Genomic DNA, 19,084 nt, shown 5'->3' on the forward strand with positions numbered 1-19,084 from the left:
AACAACAATAACGTCACACGCAGCGCACTGCTGTTCTACGTAAACCCGGAAGAAGACAGCAGTAAACATGGCGGTAGCTGACGATGTTGTTTCATCTGTTGTTCACAGTTTAATTTCAATGGCCGTGTGTTGGTCCTCCCCCTCCCTCCTCCCGCCAGTGCAGAATAGTGACAAATGTCACTCTGGAATGACGTAAAAGTCACATTGAAGTGGTGGACGCTGCCAGGAAATTTTTGGATATTGAAGACATTTCAGGAGATGACTTGACGAAAACGCTGAATGAAGCGTTCGCTTCAGCCTAGACGACTGGTCTGGGCCACAGTATGGATATTGGGGTGAATAGGCGCATTTTGGGTGGACACTTTTTATTGATATTGTATTTGCACTATAGTTATAGCAATACAGTAGGTGGCGGTAATGCACCATTTAAGGATGCCAACTGCCATAAAACTCAACAGAAGAAGAAGAAGAAGAAGTCACATTGAAGCATTAAGTAAGATATGGGCTAGATGTCTGTTCACACCGGAGTCACTTTCAAAAACATCAGATTCGAATCTGATGTTTTACCACATTTGAAAGTAGCCCAGGTCGTCTTTAAAAAAGTCACTTTCAATGTGACTTGTACTGTTCACACACTCATGAAAAAGACTGATCTGAATCACTTAGGCTACGTTCACACAGCCATCCTTAGTGCTTGAATCTGACTTGATGCTCACATCTGATTTTTTGTGTGGCTGTTCACACAGACTTTTTAAAAGTGGCCCATATCCGACTCCAGTGTGAACAGATCACGGACATGAAGTGACCCGCATGCGCAGAAGAACAACAATAACGTCACACGCAGCGCACTGCTGTTCTATGTAAACCCGGAAGAAGAAGGCAGTAAACATGGCGGTAGCTGATGATGTTGTTTCATCTGTTGTTCACGGTTTAATCTCAATGCCCGCGTGTTGGTCCTCCCCCTCCCTCCTCCCGCCAGCGCAGAATAGTGACGAATGTCACTCTGGAATGACGTAAAAGTCACATTGAAGTGGTGGACGCTGCCAGGAACTTTTTGGATATTGAAGATATTTCGGGAGATGACTTGACAGAAACGCTGAATGAAGCGTTCGCTTCGGTCTAGACGACTGGTCTGGGCCACACCACAGTATGGATATTGGGGTGAATGGGTGCATTTTGGGTGGACACTTTTTATTGATATTGTATTTGCACTATAGTTTTAGCAATACAGTAGGTGGTGGTAATGCACCATTTAAGGATGCCAACTGCCATACAACTCAACAGAAGAAGTCACATTGAAGCATTAAGTCAGATATGGGCCAGATGTCTGTTCACACCGGAGTCACTTTCAAAAACATCAGATTCGAATCTGATGTTTTACCACATTTGAAAGTAGCCCAGGTCGTCTTTAAAAAAGTCACTTTCAATGTGACTTGTACTGTTCACACAGTCATGAAAAAGACTGATCTGAGTCACTTAGGGGGGAAAAGATTAGATTCAAGCACTAAGGATGGCTGTGTGAACGTAGCCTTAGATTAGATTCAAGCACTAAGGAGGATGGCTGTGTGAACGTAGCCTTTGATCAATTGAGAAATGTTTCTCCTGTCCTTTGGCATTTAGGTGACATGCTTGTCCGGGGCAACTTGAACACATTAGTGTACAATATCTCCAAAATGTCAACAGGAGCTCAGAAATACAGATGTGTTTTTAGCTCGTTTATTAGATGAGGTTTCAAAAGGTTTCAAAAGCTCAAACATCATAGATGCTTCTCAAACCATTGAGGAGCATGTAATTAGTTATGGGGTTTTCACATGACAACAGTGATATGCTTCAGATCCTACATCGACAACTTTCTAAGCAATCAACACACCAGCCAATCATCGGATCAACCAATCATCAGTCAACTTGTCAAGTATGCAATCAAACCATTTGAAATGGGTATGATTTCTGGCAAAAAGGAACAGAAGCCAATAGACACTGCAGAGCATCATTCAGAAACCACGCCCAAAACGGGGGAAATCAACCCCCCCCCCACACACACACAATCCTGGCGTTCTCCTATGTCACGTGTTGCACACAAAGATAATATATATACGGAAGATGAACACTCCAACAGCTAGATCAATTTTTCTTTTCGTCAATTCTCAACGGCTTCCTTGTTTTGCTTGGGAGTACAAAAAAGCTTTAATTGCCGATTTTTTTTTACATTTGTTGTCTGCGCAGCCCAGCACACAACAGCTTTTAGCTATGTTTAATTCAAGGAAGATGACGCTGGTGTATGGAAGTGAATGGAGAGCTTTCCCCCGTGATGGGCATGGCCTATTTCATGCAGTGTCTCTATGTTCATTCATACAAAGTGAGCGTTCACACCAAGCATGTTTATGAACTCTGGAGCGTTTACTCCCTGCGTTTGCTTTGCTTGGTCAGGTGAGAGCGCCATTTGAACTCTGGTGGCTCCAAATAGCACCGAGGTGACTGGAACTGTGGGGGCGCCCACGTCATGTCAGCATGTCACCCCCTCTCTCTCCCGACCTTTCCCGTCTGCTTACTCTCCTGTCCAATCAAAGTAAATGCCGCCGAAATAATCTTTAAGACTGGAAATATGAGTCTCGTTCCTCTAACAAAAAGAACTGCGTTGCAGTTCGATAGGAGTGAGAACGTAATCGAACCAACTACAGGAAATGTCCCCAAAATATAAGAGCTTATGGGTATAAGGAGACAGATGTTGACATCTGATAGCAGCAGGTTCCTCATGTCTGGAAAGCCGAGCATAACAGAGTGAACAGAGTGAAGCGAGGGCAAAGCGCAGCCTGCCCTGAACTGAAGCTCATATTCAGCTGTCTGTGTCTTCTCACTTGAGTGAACACCAGAGAGGGTACTGTAAGTGTGTGTGCGTAGTTCATGCTTAGCCGAAGTTACAGGGACTGGGATCAGATTCATGCTGTATCCATCAGTGCATCATGAACTTCAATTACTGCATCTTAAACATTGCAATCAGCCATTAATTAATGTTAAAATGAGGGCAGTCAAAGTCAAAGTGTACTTTTACAATGCTATTTTAAGGACACTATTGTGCTTAATACGGTGCTAAAGTTAGAGGGACTGGAATCAGATTTGCTTTGCACCACCACCCAAAAAAGAAAAGAAAGAAAGAAAAGAAAATCTCTAACCTGCCATGATAACAGACTGCCAAAACTCTGTCCAATTAAACAGCTGCTTGTGAGTCATGTGACTTTTGTTTTACGAGCCCAATTGCAATTGGACAGCATCCGAAACGAGCCAAACGCAAAAATGCAACAACTCTCACTATGGTTCTTCTGCCCGCACCAAAACATCTGTATAATTGTGATCGCACCCTTAGTCCCTATGAGTCAGTTAGTCACCCTTACTCCTTATGAGTCAGTTAGTCACCCTTACTCCTTATGAGTCAGTTAGCCAGTAAATCTCCTCTGTGTTCCAGCAATACCACATCCTCATCAGGCTGTCAAAACACTCATTTGACTTGGCTAATGTGGCATTTCAAAGAGCACACTGTTCGAGTTGTCCTCCTGAAATAACCTGTCATTTCCCCTTAACCCATTGATACCTGATGGAGCATTTGCGTGTATATCCCTCATATATGTGCGTATCACTTTAAGACCACGAACCGCGTTAACGCGGTTCGTGGTCTTAAAGAGATACACACACAAATGCTGCATCAGGTATCAACGGGTTAAGAGCCAGTTGTGGCTGACCGTTAATGCATCACAGCGGCGGCTCCAGATCGGTGTGGTTTGGGCATTAAACCGGACTGAGGTGGATCATGTGACCGAGGTGGGTCATGTGACGGAGGCAGGTGGGAGACACGCCCATGCTGGGTTGATGTGTTACCTGACGATGGACCAGAACGCCTCTGCTATCAATGGCTGTCACACTCAAGCCGTGTGACAGCATCAATAACACAACACGCACGCACGCACGCACACACACACACACACACGCAAACACGCGCACGCACACACACTAGGGCTGTCAAGGAATAGTCTATATTCGAATATATATTCGAATATAAAGATTAAAAGAATATTTTAATATGAAAATTAATATTCTAATATATTATTATTATTATTATTATTATTATTATTGTTATGTTTTTATTTTTTTATTTTTACATTTAACCAGATAAAAAAAACCTGGCCAAGAGGGCAACATAAAAACATACAGCGTTTGCCTGGTTATTTAAAAACATTAGAAGGTTACTTACTACTAGTAGGCTACTACTGACTGAATAAATCTGGGGGGGAAATAAAGTTTATGTTGATTTTTTTATGTTCAAATAAATATACCAAGTAGTTATATAAGCCCTCTGGTTGTATTGGTTTGCTTTGCCACGCACGCACGCACGCAAAAAAATAAGAATAAGAAAATAGTATATATTTTTTTAGTATTCGAATATATTCGAACGAATATGATTTGCTTAGAGGGAATATTCAAATATGATTTTGGGGCAATTTTGACAGCTCTAACACACACGTCTTTGTGGACCTCACACTCGTCTCGGACACAAAAACGCATGACACATAACCTCGTACAGAAAAAGCAATGTGTGTGTTGTGTATGCAGGCAGGTACACACACACACGTGTAAATGTGGAAATATAAAGTACATGCGTCTCACTCTCTCTCTCTCTCTCGCTCACACACACACACACACACATACACGCAGACACAGAATGGAATGATCTTCTGAGCATAGCACACAATGCGGACCGTAGCTGGAAGCCATTTCTGCAGATGTGATTAGGCCAACAGAACACACGCCACCTCATTAAGAGATTGAATCTTAATGCCAGCACTAGTGTTTCAGTGTGGGAGCACTATTAGGCAGGGAGCAGCCCCAGCAGTGTTTCAGTGTGGGAGCTCTATTAGGCAGGGAGCAGCCCCAGCAGTGTTTCAGTGTGGGAGCACTATTAGGCAGGGAGCAGCCCCAGCAGTGTTTCAGTGTGGGAGCACTATTAGGCAGGGAGCAGCCCCAGCAGTGTTTCAGTGTGGGAGCACTATTAGGCAGGGAGCAGCCCCAGCAGTGTTTCAGTGTGGGAGCACTATTAGGCAGGGAGCAGCCCCAGCAGTGTTTCAGTGTGGGAGCACTATTAGGCAGGGAGCAGCCCCAGCAGTGTTTCAGTGTGGGAGCACTATTAGGCAGGGAGCAGCCCCAGCAGTGTTTCAGTGTGGGAGCACTATTAGGCAGGGAGCAGCCCCAGCAGTGTTTCAGTGTGGGAGCTCTATTAGGCAGGGAGCAGCCCCAGCAGTGTTTCAGTGTGGGAGCACTATTAGGCAGGGAGCAGCCCCAGCAGTGTTTCAGTGTGGGAGCTCTATTAGGCAGGGAGCAGCCCCAGCAGTGTTTCAGTGTGGGAGCTCTATTAGGCAGGGAGCAGCCCCAGCAGTGTTTCAGTGTGGGAGCACTATTAGGCAGGGAGCAGCCCCAGCAGTGTTTCAGTGTGGGAGCACTATTAGGCAGGGAGCAGCCCCAGCAGTGTTTCAGTGTGGGAGCACTATTAGGCAGGGAGCAGCCCCAGATGCTCATCACTGTCATGATGCATCGTGCAGCCCGTCAGCAGATATCAGCACGTCTGGGAGTTCCACTTAAGAGTGAGACAGAGGTGTGGAGGGAGGGAGCAGCGGACTGCATGAGAGGGAGAGGCGTTTCAAATATCGACACACACACAGAGACACACACACGCACGGACACACACACACACGCACACACACACACACACACACACACACACACACACACACACACTATCAATCAAGCTAAGCTGTGTTTAAGTGTTTTCTGAAAATTGTGTTTAAAAAAAAAAAAATTACGCCTCAAAAGTCATAAAAGTGGCTTCTCGTTTGTGAAGATTATCCTGCTGAACACAAATTTCGGTTATTTTATATGAGCATTTTGAAGAGCTGTGAGTGCACTCACACTACAGGGTGCCTTAGCGCACGTTCACACAATAGGCAGAGCATAGGCAGAACTGTAGCTTGAGGCAGGCTGACGCTTAACCGTTCACACAAGAAGCTTGAAGAAGAAGTTCACTTCAAGCTTCACGTGTCGCGCCTGGAAAATAGGTCTGAATCGCTTCAGCGCGGCTTTGGCGTGGCTTCAGCGGGATTTTGGCGTTGCTTCGGCGTATGGTGTGAACGGCCACTTAGACCTTTGCTTTTTGTCAATGATCTTGCAAGCTAAAGAATACTAGACTAACGTAATAGAGAGGCTTTGGGGAGACGGCACACTTCACACATTGGAAGCATACCTTCGGCAAATAGAATTTGGGATCATGCAGTGTTTCCCACAGGATTTTGAGTATTTGTGGTGGGGGGGCATGCCCCCCCGTGAGATTTTTTTAAACATTTTAAAGTAAAATGCATGAATTTGGTGTACTTTGAGAAAGCTTAAGAGCAAAATTAAAAGGCTAGATCTATGAAGAACATGTCATCATTACTGTGCTGTGGGATGATGATGATGAATGATAGAAGCCAGGCGAGGGGCCAGTTAATAAACAAACAATATACATTTTTCTGTAGCGGATTGTAGGTTTTTGGGGTGTCAGCCGGAGTTTAGGCTGACAGTGTTGTGCACACCGGATAGTTAGTTAGGTTAAGTTAGTTAGGTTAAGTACATACATAAGTGCCTGGGTAGCGAGCAGATGGCGGTATTTGACAATTTAGCAGCTAAATCATAGATTATTGAAAGATATTCCATATTCCAGACTGAAATGCTATAACAGAAGTATTGGCCAGAATGACATGAACATTTATTGGACACTTATTCAGCGGATATCTGCGCATGTTGCGTTCAGGTGCACTGTAAAAAAAAAAAAAAAAAAAAAAAATGTGTCAACATCTTTTTGTGGCGGTCCAAATCCTTTTGTGGCGGCCCGCCACAAATTCCTTTATGTATGGGAAACACTGGATCATGTTTTAGGCTACTGTGAGGTGGGAGGAGCTTGTCACATAGCCATGTATAGTAATACATGTCACATAGGAATCTGAAGCATCCAACACAAGAGGTGCCAGAAAGTTGAGAAAATCCAAGGAAAGTATCTCAAGTTTGCTGTGATTATTAACGGCACTTGGCAAGATTTTTATCAGCCTAAAAGCTGCAACAGAAAAAGACTGCTCCATTCCTCCTAACCCAAGATGAAGACATGTGTCTGAGGAGTGTGCAGTTTACTGGCATATTGTTACATGACTCAAACTCTTACAAAAACAAAAACAAAAACAAACAAATCAAAGTGTCATCTCTCGTTGCCACTTGGGGCCGCCAGCGTGCAAAGTGGCTTTGTGCAACTTAAAGTGATTGACAAATGAACTGGCTTACAGTGAATTGTCCTGCTGTGGTGGTGGTGAACCCCACCCCTCAGGCACTCCATGCAGGTCAAAACAAACCCCGAGAATAGTTTGCACTTCATCCAGGTTTGACTGAAAATGACATCACCCTGGTGAAAATGACATCACCCTGGTGAAAATGACATCATGGCTCTCTCCAGAGAAGTCCAGACAATTGCAAAGCAGACAATGGCCATGGAGACGAGAGGCTCATCATGCAACTCCCATCCTGCAAACCAGCCTTTGTTCAGCACTGGACAGCTGCCCAACTGACAGCAGCCCAACTTCAATTCAATTCAATTCAGAAAACGAACAAATCGCCCATGGCATGAAGTAATTTTCTTTATCAGATCTGGTCAGATCTGATAACTTAACAATCAACAATTTAACACAACCTATTAGGCCTATCATGACCGGTCTGGGTAATGAATGTACTCATTCGTTTAAGCTACAACAAACTCATTCAATAGAACAGGGGTTTTCAAAGTCTGAGACTGTGGGCCTCCCCCAAGACAAAGCCTGGAAAAAGGAGCCTCCCTTGCTCAATTCCGCACACGCTGTTCTGGCCCGGGCGGGCGGAGTCAGCACTCATATCATTTAAAACAGGCTATGACACGGTGTGCATATTGATGCACAAAATATCGTACGATAGAGAGGATGTACTTCGTGCGGCAGCTGAAGAAATTCAAAGTGTCAAAGGCAACGATGGTGCACTTCAACACATCCCTCGTCAGAGAGTCCATCCTCACCTCCTCCATCGCCGTCTGCGCTGCTGCCACTCTCAAGGACATTAACAGACTGCAGCGCATCATCGGCTGTGCTGAGAAGGTGATCGGATGCAACCTGCCATCCCTTCAGAACCTGCACACAGCCGGGACACTGAAGCGGTCTCGTAAGATCATGGCTGACCCCTCCCACCCTGGCCACAAACTCTTTGAAACACTCCCACTCGGCCCCCTCTATCAAGGACCCTACCAACCCCCCCCCCCCCCCCCCCCCCCCCACTACCCCCTCCTGAACTCAGCTTAATCCCCCACCACCACTGACATGATAAAACCACCACTGACATGATAAAAGTGATTCTGATTCTGATATCATCTGCCGACTTTCTGAGCAGCCAGCAGCTACTTTCCTTTGAGAAGTTGACAACGCTTCAAACGACCATGACTAGTATAGTGCAGCTCCTCAGCAGATTCAAGATGGGACTTTATTCAGAACTTGATGGCTGTATTGTTTTTTATGTATTTGTTTTCGACTCTGTATTGAAGCATTTGATCAAAGAAATTGTACAATGATGTGTTGCACATGACACATTTATACTGTTAATATAGCCTACCAATCTTATTTAATTGTTGATGTTTTATTCATTGAGAATTCAGGAAAAAAAAAAAAAAAATCTAAAACAGATTTCATGGGGCCCGAGATGACATATTAGTAGGCAGATATGCTTGGTTGGGATGGCCGACTGATTTCTCGTGGACCCCTTGAGGGGGATCCCACGCACAATACCTTTTGAAGGCATATAAACAGCAGCAGGTGTAGCATGTTGTAATGTTGAATGTTGATAATGGTTTTTTTTTTTCCCCTTTTCTTTTTTCCTTTTCTTTTCTTTTCCTGTGTCTGAGCCTGTTTGTCCTGTATGCACAAAAATAATTAAAATAAAATATTGGGGAAAAATACAGATAAGGGGTAAAACTATACATTTTTGAAAACGTCATAGTTTAACAAATCCTAAAGGCATCATCAGTGAGTGATGTCATCAGTGGTTGATAAATCACTGATGATGTCACGTGTAAGTAGATAAGGATTTATGACATCACTGATGATGTCACAATGTCTCTGTGTGTAAGTGACAGGCAGTAGTAGCCCCTCTCATGCCAAGGACCCTTTGTCTCTAATGCCCGGATGTAAACAACACAAGCCAGCATGTTGAAAGAGGGAGTGAACCGAATGTTAATGTTACAGTCTATGGAGCGGACAGAGATAACATCTTGTAAAACCAGTGCGGTTTGAAAGTATTTTGATCTAGAAAATGAAATAAGGTTGTCTGTAGGCTGTGTCATATAAAACTATCATAACCACTCGACCACAGCAATGTGTAACTAACGTTACATTCAACACATGCAAGTGGACATTATGTACCTGCAAGCAGGCTGCTGGTGGTAGTTAGCACTGCTAAGCTAGTTAGCCACAATCTGCAAATGCAGCTCATCGGCACAAGATATGCTTCCGAAAGTTAATGGACTATTGAGCCTGAATACACGGTGCCGGGGTGAGTTATCATGTTTTTATAATGTGCTATGTTATTTATGTTAACCCATTGATACCTGATGCAGCATTTGTGTGTGTATCCCTTTAAGACCGCAAACCGCGTCACGCAGTCTTAAAGGGATACACACACAAATGAGGGATATACATGCAAATGCTGCATCAGGTATCAATGGGTTAATAAATAGCGGAAAGTGGCGCAGGCGATTTGGTTATTGACAAACGTAATTAACGGTTTTCAGATGGCTCTTAAATATACACAAAATATTTTCCAGACGTTTTAACCTTATAGATTACATTGTGATCAATGTTGACTGTTTTCTGGGTGTTTTCTTGCTTATAGACTAGTCTCAAGCATTTTGCTCAAGTAGTCGTACTTCCGCTTGTTCGCCCTCTGCAGTCGTTTAAGAGTCTCCGAAATCAGTCGCTTGTTGCTGCTTTGCCCAATTTTCAATGCGTCATAGTCTTTCTTGAGCTTCAGGTTCTCCTCGTGAAGGTGCAGGTACAGGAAAGCCTCCTCCATTTTCAACGCATCAAGGTCTTTGGGTTTCCGCTTCCTCTCCTTGTGAAGGTGCAGGAACGCCTCCTCTGCGTCACGCTGGTTGGCACTGGCAGTTGCAGAAAGGTGGCTCGTCGTAACCACTTGGTGCCTATTTGGCGGAGGCAGAGATCTGAGGGTTTCCTGTAGCAGCAGTTGCTCCATCCTGCTGGTCACCAGCTTCTCATCAGCTTCCAGCTGCTGGAGCGCAAGAAGATCCTCCTCGCGAGCAACAAGATGAGGGTTTGTGTGGTGACCGGGCCACAAAGAGACTGAGCTCCTGTCCTCCTCACCATACTCTACACGGCTCATGATGTTGATGTCGGGGGGCTGCTCCACACACGCAATATGCTCTGGTTGTGCATTTGTCTGTGTTTCCTGCATGCTCCTTGGAGTGAATTGTTCTTTTAGTTGGCTGATTGTAGAGAGCTGCTGACTGCTGGTCTCACACTCTGGTCCAGAAGGAGTGGCAGGGTCTGTCTGTGTCGACTTGTGCATCGCAACATACTTAAGGATGTCTTGCACGTGGATCGCCTCCTTTTCACTAATCTCTCCCTTTAACCGATGTATCTCTTCCCCCGCAGAGCTGAGAGAGCGCTCCAGAATCGCGAGGTTAGTCTGAGCGTGTGCGAGACTCGCCCCCAGTCGCCTTTTCTCCTCCGTCAGCTTTTCACACTCGCTCTGCAGCAGGTCCACCTCGCTTGTCCACTCACCCAGGACCCCCGACAGCCTCTCGACTTCACGAAGAATCGCATGGTTCTGTGGAACTGTCGCCGGGCGTCGGTTGTCCTCAGCTTCTTTGTCCACAATGAGTAGTGAGGAGGGCTTGAGACAGCTGCTGGATTCTCCGTCCCCCTGAGCGCTTATGGCTCTACAGAGGCCCAGCTGACTGCACAGGATCTTGTTTAGGCGATCCGGAGCCTTTCGTTTGTTTACTATCAAACTCTCATCGTGACTCGGCCGTCTCCCCTCATCTTGGGAAGAACCATCGGAATGCGAGATGAGACCGTGATCCCAGCGGCTTCCTTCAGATGAACCTACTTCCTCACTGTAATCTCCGGTCAACTGCAGTCTCTCGATAGCCTCATACAAGTCCTCAATTTGCTGATCCAATACTAAGTCCTCTCGGCGATCACCGGGGCCGACTGAGCAGCCACACTTCTGTAGCAACTGATCTTTCTCCTGCAGCATACACGTGAGCATCTTGATTGAGTCTTCCTGTTCCTTCATTTTGATCTCAATCTGTGACAAAAGAGTCTCCTTTCCGGACACAGAGTGGATGCTTTTTTCCAGAGCTTCCTGAAGCTCTGTCACTTTGGAGTTCGGTTCTCTCTCTAGGGCGCAGATTGTGTTTTGGTGACTACGTAGCTGGTTGTTGAGTTCTTGAAGAGCCATCTCCTTCGCCTGCAAACACATCTGGAACTGGTCTTTATTTGTCAGAAGAAGTCGCTCTTTTTCCTCCAATGTGCTGCTGATTTTGTGATTGGTGATTTCCAGGCCTTTCACTTTACACTCTGCATCAGCCAAGAGGATGTCCTTCTTCACTGTCTCCTCATTGGAGCCCTGATCTTTCTCCTGCAGCATACGGGTCAGCATCTTGATTGTGTCTTCCTGTTCCTTCATTTTGATCGTATTCTTTGACAGAAGAAAATGTTTTTCCGACACGGAGTCATTGCTTTTCTTCAGAGCTTCCTCAAGCTCCGTCACTTTGGAGATGCATTTGATTTTCCCATCAGATAGTTCTCTCTCTAGGGTACATATTGTGTTTTGGTGACTAAATAGCTGGTTGTTGAGTTCTTGAAGAGCCATCTCCTTCCCCTGCAAACACATCTGGAATTGGTCTGTGATGTCTTTATGTGACAGAAGTTGCTCTTTCTCCTGCAATGTGGTGCTGGGTTTGTGATTGGTGATTTCCAGGCCCTTCACTTTACACACTGCATCAGCCAAGAGGATGTCTTTCTTCAATGTCTCCTCCTCATTGAACCTTTCCACCCGGTCCTGAAGGCCTCTTATCTGTTTGTCATAGTCCTGTCCTGGGGCGTGCATGTCAAGGGCTGCAGGCTGACAGTTGGACTTGGTAGTTGGCTGGTAACCTCTGTCCTGTCCTGCAGAAATGTTCCTGAACTGGATGACCGTAGGATACAGCTGCTCTTGTCTCTCCCTTTCTTCCTGCACATTGAGCAGATCCAGACTCTGATCTTCTCTCACACCTTCAGTGCAGGTCCTGTGGGAGGGCGGTTGTGTCTCTGCAGGTCCACGTCGATGGCCATTCTCCAGCTCAAGAATATACTTGTGTGCTTGTGCCAAAAGTGCAGTCAGACTCTCAACCTCAGATCTGGACTTCTCCAGATCTGCTCTGTTTTCTTCGACTGTGTCATCACACTGTTCGTAATGATACACACGAAGCTGGAGATCGAAGATTAAGTTTTCCTGATCAGAGATTATCTGTGATGTTTTCTTGATACCATAGGATAATGAATTATGCATAGAATTGGTGATATTGAGATCTCGAGTTGCCCGAGTTGGACCTGTCCTCCTTATAGACCGCATGGGCAGGATTTATGGCATCACTGATGATGTCACAATGTCTATGACATCATCAGTGTCTGCCACTCACGCACAGAGCCATTACATCACTGATGACATCACTCACTGATGACATCATCACCGATGACATCCCCACATCCCCACAACAGCCTGTTCTCCCTGCTACCCTCAGGGAGAAGATACAGGGTTCCGAAAGCACGCACAAATCGCTTGAGGAACAGTTTCTTCCCGCAGGCCACGAGACTCCTTAACATACACAAATAGTGTAGTAGCCGCACTGTACCGTACTGTAGCTGCTACCACTACGTATGTCTAACGTTTAATTGTATGTTTAATAAGGAATATGCTATTTGCACCTGTATGTCAAATACGCCGAATTTAAAATGCCGAGTTTAATTGTATGTTTAATAAGGAATATGTTATTTGCACCTGTATGTCAAATACGCAGAATTTAAAATGTTTAAGCACGTCTAAAGTATGCACCCGACACGTGCACCTATGTGCAGTGAATATGCCACTGTCTCTGACTTGTCTTATCACTATACTGCCTTATGCTTGTTGTGTCTCTTGTTGTTTTTGCACCCATATGCCCTGTTATATTTGTTATATTTGTACTATTTGCACTATGTTGTAAACGGAGTCCACAGCACAAGAATTTCACATGTGATACTTGTACCATGGAGTGACAATAAAAATCTTGAATCTTGAATCTTGACATCACAATTCCTCGAGTGACATCACTGATGACATCATCACCGATGAGTCATGACATGATTGTGACATCAGCTGTGATTATGACCTGTGACCTGACCAACAGGCCTCGCCATCTAGAACTGTATGACTGGCCACTTTCTTTCCTTCTTGGGGACAGAGAACTATGACAGCATCGGTGACTGGCCAGTTTCTTTCGTCGGTTCAGACTGCCATACATAATAGCAGTGTTTCCGTTAGCCGATAATTAGTGGCCGGGCCAGCGAAGCGGCAGGGCCACTTATTGTATTTGCCTGTATTCTTCTTCTCCTGGGAAGTTCGACTTCCCATGCATGAAAACTAACCAAACTTTGCACAAAGGTCCAGTCTCATGCCAAACGTCTTTGACGCAAATCTGGCACCAATAGTCCTAACGGCGGCACTACAGCGACCGTCTAAAGTTTCAAACTTTAAAAATTCATAAAAAATCAGGCATACGTGCTACAGCTTTGCAACCTTCACCGAAATGTGGGCCCAAATGAGGATAAACTTTTATACAATGCAACCTATGGCCAATTATGAAGTCTAAAGACCGCAAAACTGCAAAAACTGTAAAACGAATTAAACCCTACTCCCACATCTTTTCTTCAAACGACACCGAACTTCAGCATCTGCATCGTTAGACGGTCCTACACAAAAGTATCTAACAGATTTTCGATTGGTCAAAAATTTAGCCCACCGTGCATCAAAACGTTGAATTCTGCCCCCGTGTATAGCCTAATTGCCTTAATTACCTAAGGCAATTAGTAGAGATGCTGCGATCCGATCATGTGATCGGATATCGGCGCGATATCAGCCAAAAAACATGGATCGGATCGGATCGGATTCCAGCGAAAATGACCGATCCAACGCTCCGATATAAGCCCTGCATTCCATGACTCCGCTCCAGGATTTCTATCCAGCATGCAGCACACTGAGGCCGCGTTGAGCCTAGGATGGCCAGGGCCAAAACGTTGTCTTGCTTCAACATACATCGCATCGCATAAACCATTTCCACCCGCAGGTTTGAGGAGTAGCTAACATAAACGACAACGTCAGATAAATACTCTCTATAGGCTAACGTTACCCACTGAGGCAGCTAACATGGCTAATTAGCTAGCTAACAGCAGCTATCTTTCTCCTCTAACTAACGTTAATGACACGTTAGTTGACTGAGCGAACGGCGCTGTACAGCAGGTCGTCAAAACGTATTGCACTGAAGAGAAGTAACATTAGATAATGACAAAAGACTCCTCCAATCTGGCAGTGGAAATGTATGCACAAACTTTGTGTGTAACTTTGCGAGACTCAACCGAATGACTGATGAGTCTCGCGTTGAGCCTAGGATGGCCAGGGCTTAGATCTGCGTGAGCACGACCCGTCGTAATTTGTCCAATTCCAGGTACATTAAAACGTTGTCTTGCTTCAACATACATTGCATCGCATAAACCATTTCCACCCACAGGTTTGAGGAGTAGCTAACATAAACGTCAGATAAATACTCTCTATAAGCTAACGTTACCCACTGAGGCAGCTAACATGGCTAATTAGCTAGCTAACACCAGCTATCTTTCTCCTCTAAACTAACGTTAACGACACGTTAAGTTGACTGAGCGAACGGCGCTATACTGCAGGTCGTTATCAAAACGTATTGCACTGAAGAGAAGTAACATTAGAAAATGACAAAAGACTCCTCCAATCTGGCAGTGGAAATGTATGCACAAACTTTGTGTGTGTGTGTGTGTGTGTGTGAGAGAGACAGAAACAGGGACAGGGCTGTGTGTGTGTGTGTGTGTGTGTGTGTGTGTGTGTGTGTGTGTGTGTGTGTGTGTGAGAGAGAGAGAGAGAGACAGGGACAGGGCTGTGTGTGTATGTGTCCTGTGTGAGACAGAGTGGGGGTGTATGTGTGAGGAAACAATAATTATTTGTGTCCAGTGTTCACCCATTACAAAATAAGTGTGTATTTGATTGTTATGTTTTAGTTTTACATAAAATTAATTAGATGAACTAAATCGTTTACATACTATATTACCAAAGCACACACATACATACCTAACCATAAAAATGTTTGTTGCCTGCTAGCTATCAGACAGCATAGAGAGGCTTAAATATGTGCTGTATCGGTATCGGATCGAAATCGGTATCGAATCGGGTATCGAAATTTGATCGAAATCAGATCGGTTTTGAGGCTAAAATATCGGAATCGGATCGGAATTGAAAAATCTCGATCGCAGCATCTCTAGCAATTAGGTTGTATTTGTGAGGTCATCAGTCACTCAAGCAATTGTGATGCCATCACTGATGTCACTCGAGCAATTGTGATGTCATAATAGCTCAAAGCCTTGAGACTTGCCCGGCCACGACCCATTGCTGCGCAGCAGCCACTTTTTTGGCGCGTAATAACCCCCACAATTTCTGCGCCACATAGACATGTCCGAACTCAAAACATGCGGCTTATTGAGGACAGGTGTGCTATGACTTTTCTAAGGGGTTTGGTCAAGCGGTTTGGCACTTCTTTTGAATGGACCCAGACCCGGCCGGGTCCGGGTCGGAACCTCAGGTATTCGGGGGGTCGGGCATACCCGAAGACCTCTAGCTCAAAGCCTTGAGACTTGCCCGGCCACGACCCATTGCTGCGCAGCAGCTATAATTACTTTTTCTTTTTTACTACCGGTAATGTCAATTAAAGGACGATGAATTCAAATCGCTCGGTCACACAGAGTCCGGTGGAAATAATTCCCTCTCAGCACAATGTACTCACCACGAGATGAAATATGAATCCATAGTTACGTGAAACGTCGTTTTCGGAGTAAATCCCCACACTGAGTTACTTCCTTGTTTGCCTGTAAAGCGCGCTGTACACAGCTGATGCGCTGTATGTTGCGCATGCCTGGCAGCCATGTTTATAAAGTAATTCCGGCTATGTATTTCCCTTAAAAAAAGATCATTTCTCCGCATTTGAATTAATCTTTTATCGCGTGTTGAGTACCCGAAGCACAACATGTATTTTGGCGCTATCAGGTGTGTGTTTTGGGTTATTTTGAACGGGTGTACGATTGGCGTCCATTCTATGGCGATACTAACTTCACGACTGTAGCTCACTGTATGTATACTGGTCGGACAATGACGGTAAAGGCATGGTGTAATGTAATGGTTATGTGGGGGGATATGGCAAATTAGCAAAACTCCCAAAAAAGTGGCCTATCCCTTTAATCAATTTGAAAAACTTCAGGAAGACGATATAGGGTATCCATAGCAACGAAAAACGTATCCCACCCTCTGTCGACTTACTAAGCAAATGACCTTTTACTGGATATTATTAGTGACTGCTGCTGTCTTTACGATGTCTGTTTAAGATATGTATTTTTTTTCTTTTCACCTGACAAGGGAAGCTTCACCGGTAGGACATAGCACGTGGGAGGATCACGCTATTCCAATGAGTTCCCTTCCCTCCGAACAGGCGCCCCTAACGACCAGAGGAGGCACCACTTCAGTGACCAGGATATTGCATGTTTTGGTGATGAAGGAAACCCCCAGGGAACACGGGGAGAACATGCAAACTCCACACAGAAAGATAATATGTAATTGTTCATATTTTTTTTTCCTTTTTTTTATTATTTTTTTTACAAACCGTTTATTCATTGTTTTGATCACTTATTCATTGTTTTATATCTGATGTATTCTAACCCGTGGCAGAGGAAGTTTTAAAGTGTGTGTATGTCTGCCCGGCCAAAAGTCTGTGAAGCCAAAGATGGATTTCCACGCGAGTGCACAATAAAGAAGTCTAGTCTAAACACAACGCTAACGCCATGTGCTGTTTCATCCTTTCAGACTTGGTAGTGAGTGCTGTGCTGTGAGAGAGAGAGAGAGAGAGAGAGATACACTGTATACAGACACACATACATGCTGTAGCCTAGTGGTTCTCAAAATGGGGACTCCTTGAGGGGGGGTTCCAGGGGGTCCCCAGCAAAAAAGAAGATAACTCATTTTCACTATAATACCATCTATAAGTGACACAATGACAGAATGTATATGACTATTTTGACTATTTCCATACGCGTTCTGTAATAAAACATCTAAAAGCTAAAATCGTATCAGATGGGGGACCCTGCCTACATAGATAGATGTGTAGACGGTAAGAAAAAGAGACAGAAACTGTTTTCTGTTTTGGAATAATTACAGCTGTGTTCCGTGAAATACCAGCTACCTCTGTATTATTTATTATTGATAAAAGCCATTCAATTGTCTTTCCATTGTCTTAAACGGCCGATGTCTGGTAGCTCTTTTGGAATAGAAGAAAAAGAACTGGGTAGTTGCAGTGACATGGCTGAACAGACGAAGAAGAGAGAAACTCAAACCAGAGATACAGTACTTTATACAGAGATGCCTCATTCCAGGCTCTGCCAATAGTATGAAATGGTATATTCTTCTGCTCTCCTAAATGGCCATGGTCACCTGACTCACCTCTCCCGCCTGTCTGAGACTGTTTAGCCCGCGCCCCCGACCCTGATCTAGCAAGCCAACTTAAGCTAGAGATCCTGAGTTCGCAAAACTGAATAAATACCACAAATATAAACACAAAACTGCCTTGTTAGCTCAATCTAAGATACCAGCTGGGGGAAGAAATCATCTTTCCAACCACAGATTTAGCTACATCTGGAAACTTCACGACAGGTCTCGAACAAAGTTAATTTTCTCCTGATCCGTGTGTCTGAATGAAAATGCCCTTTTAGTGTCATAACGTTCAGAAGATTATGTGGCGTGTGGAAAATGGGTCCAAAATGTACTTTGGTGAGTATGGAGCGAAAGAATCAGTCGTCATCACGTTCACTCCTCTCGTTGACTCCAACAACACACACACACACACACACACACGCACGCGCACGCACACGCACACACACACACACACACACACACACACACACACACACACACACACACACACACATGCACACACAGTTGTAGGCTGTGTTTCCAATCATCAATTTGTAACTCACTCAGGTTCTGTGCCTGCAGTGATTCAAATCAACGATCACCTCCAATCACTGATCAGCAGCCAATATAAAAATCAAGAATAGGAACGAGAAAGTAAGCAGAAGAGTGTGTCTCGTGTGTGTGTGTGTGTGTGTGTGTGTGTGTGTGTGTGTGTGTGTGTGTGTGTGTGTGTGTGTGTGTGTGTGTGTGTGTGCGCGTGCGTGCGGCTGAGAGACAGAGACAGAGAGAGAGAGAGAGAGAGAGAGAGAGAGAGGGCATTATAGAGTGCAGTGTGTGACTGAGTGTTTTCAGAAAAGCATATTTCTGTCCTTCAAAAACATCCTCGTGTTACATGTGTGTTGCTCCCGATGTGATGTGATTTGATGATGATTTCATCTCGTGAATTCATATTGAAAATGCGTGGAAAAACATTCTGCAAATGAAAATTCCATAATGACACAAACAACCACCAGCAAGAAAAAGCAGCTATATCCAGAAAAGCAATATATGGTTTACCCCCTTAACCATTTAACAGGACTCATGTGTGTGATGACTATGGGGTCCCCTGGTGACCCAAGAATAAACTATACTGTAAGAAAGAACCATTGCAGCAAAAATGTTAACTTATTTCTCATTTGAGAAGACAAGAGAAGGGAAGGGAAGAGAAGAG

The 19,084-nt window shown here is 44.6% G+C and overlaps 1 protein-coding gene across 1 annotated transcript in view; it reads right to left on the minus strand.

Annotated features, from left to right (window-relative positions):
- LOC310788802 (potassium voltage-gated channel subfamily KQT member 5-like) overlaps positions 1–19,084 on the minus strand; it is a gene marked incomplete at its 3' end in the record, with an annotated part of 171,889 nt that overhangs the window by 152,100 nt on the left and 705 nt on the right. The window lies entirely within an intron of this gene.

The sequence above is a fragment of the Poromitra crassiceps genome (genome assembly GCF_964638095.1).
Source record: "Poromitra crassiceps genome assembly, chromosome: 14".
In the NCBI taxonomy this organism is placed as follows: Eukaryota; Metazoa; Chordata; class Actinopteri; order Beryciformes; family Melamphaidae; genus Poromitra; species Poromitra crassiceps.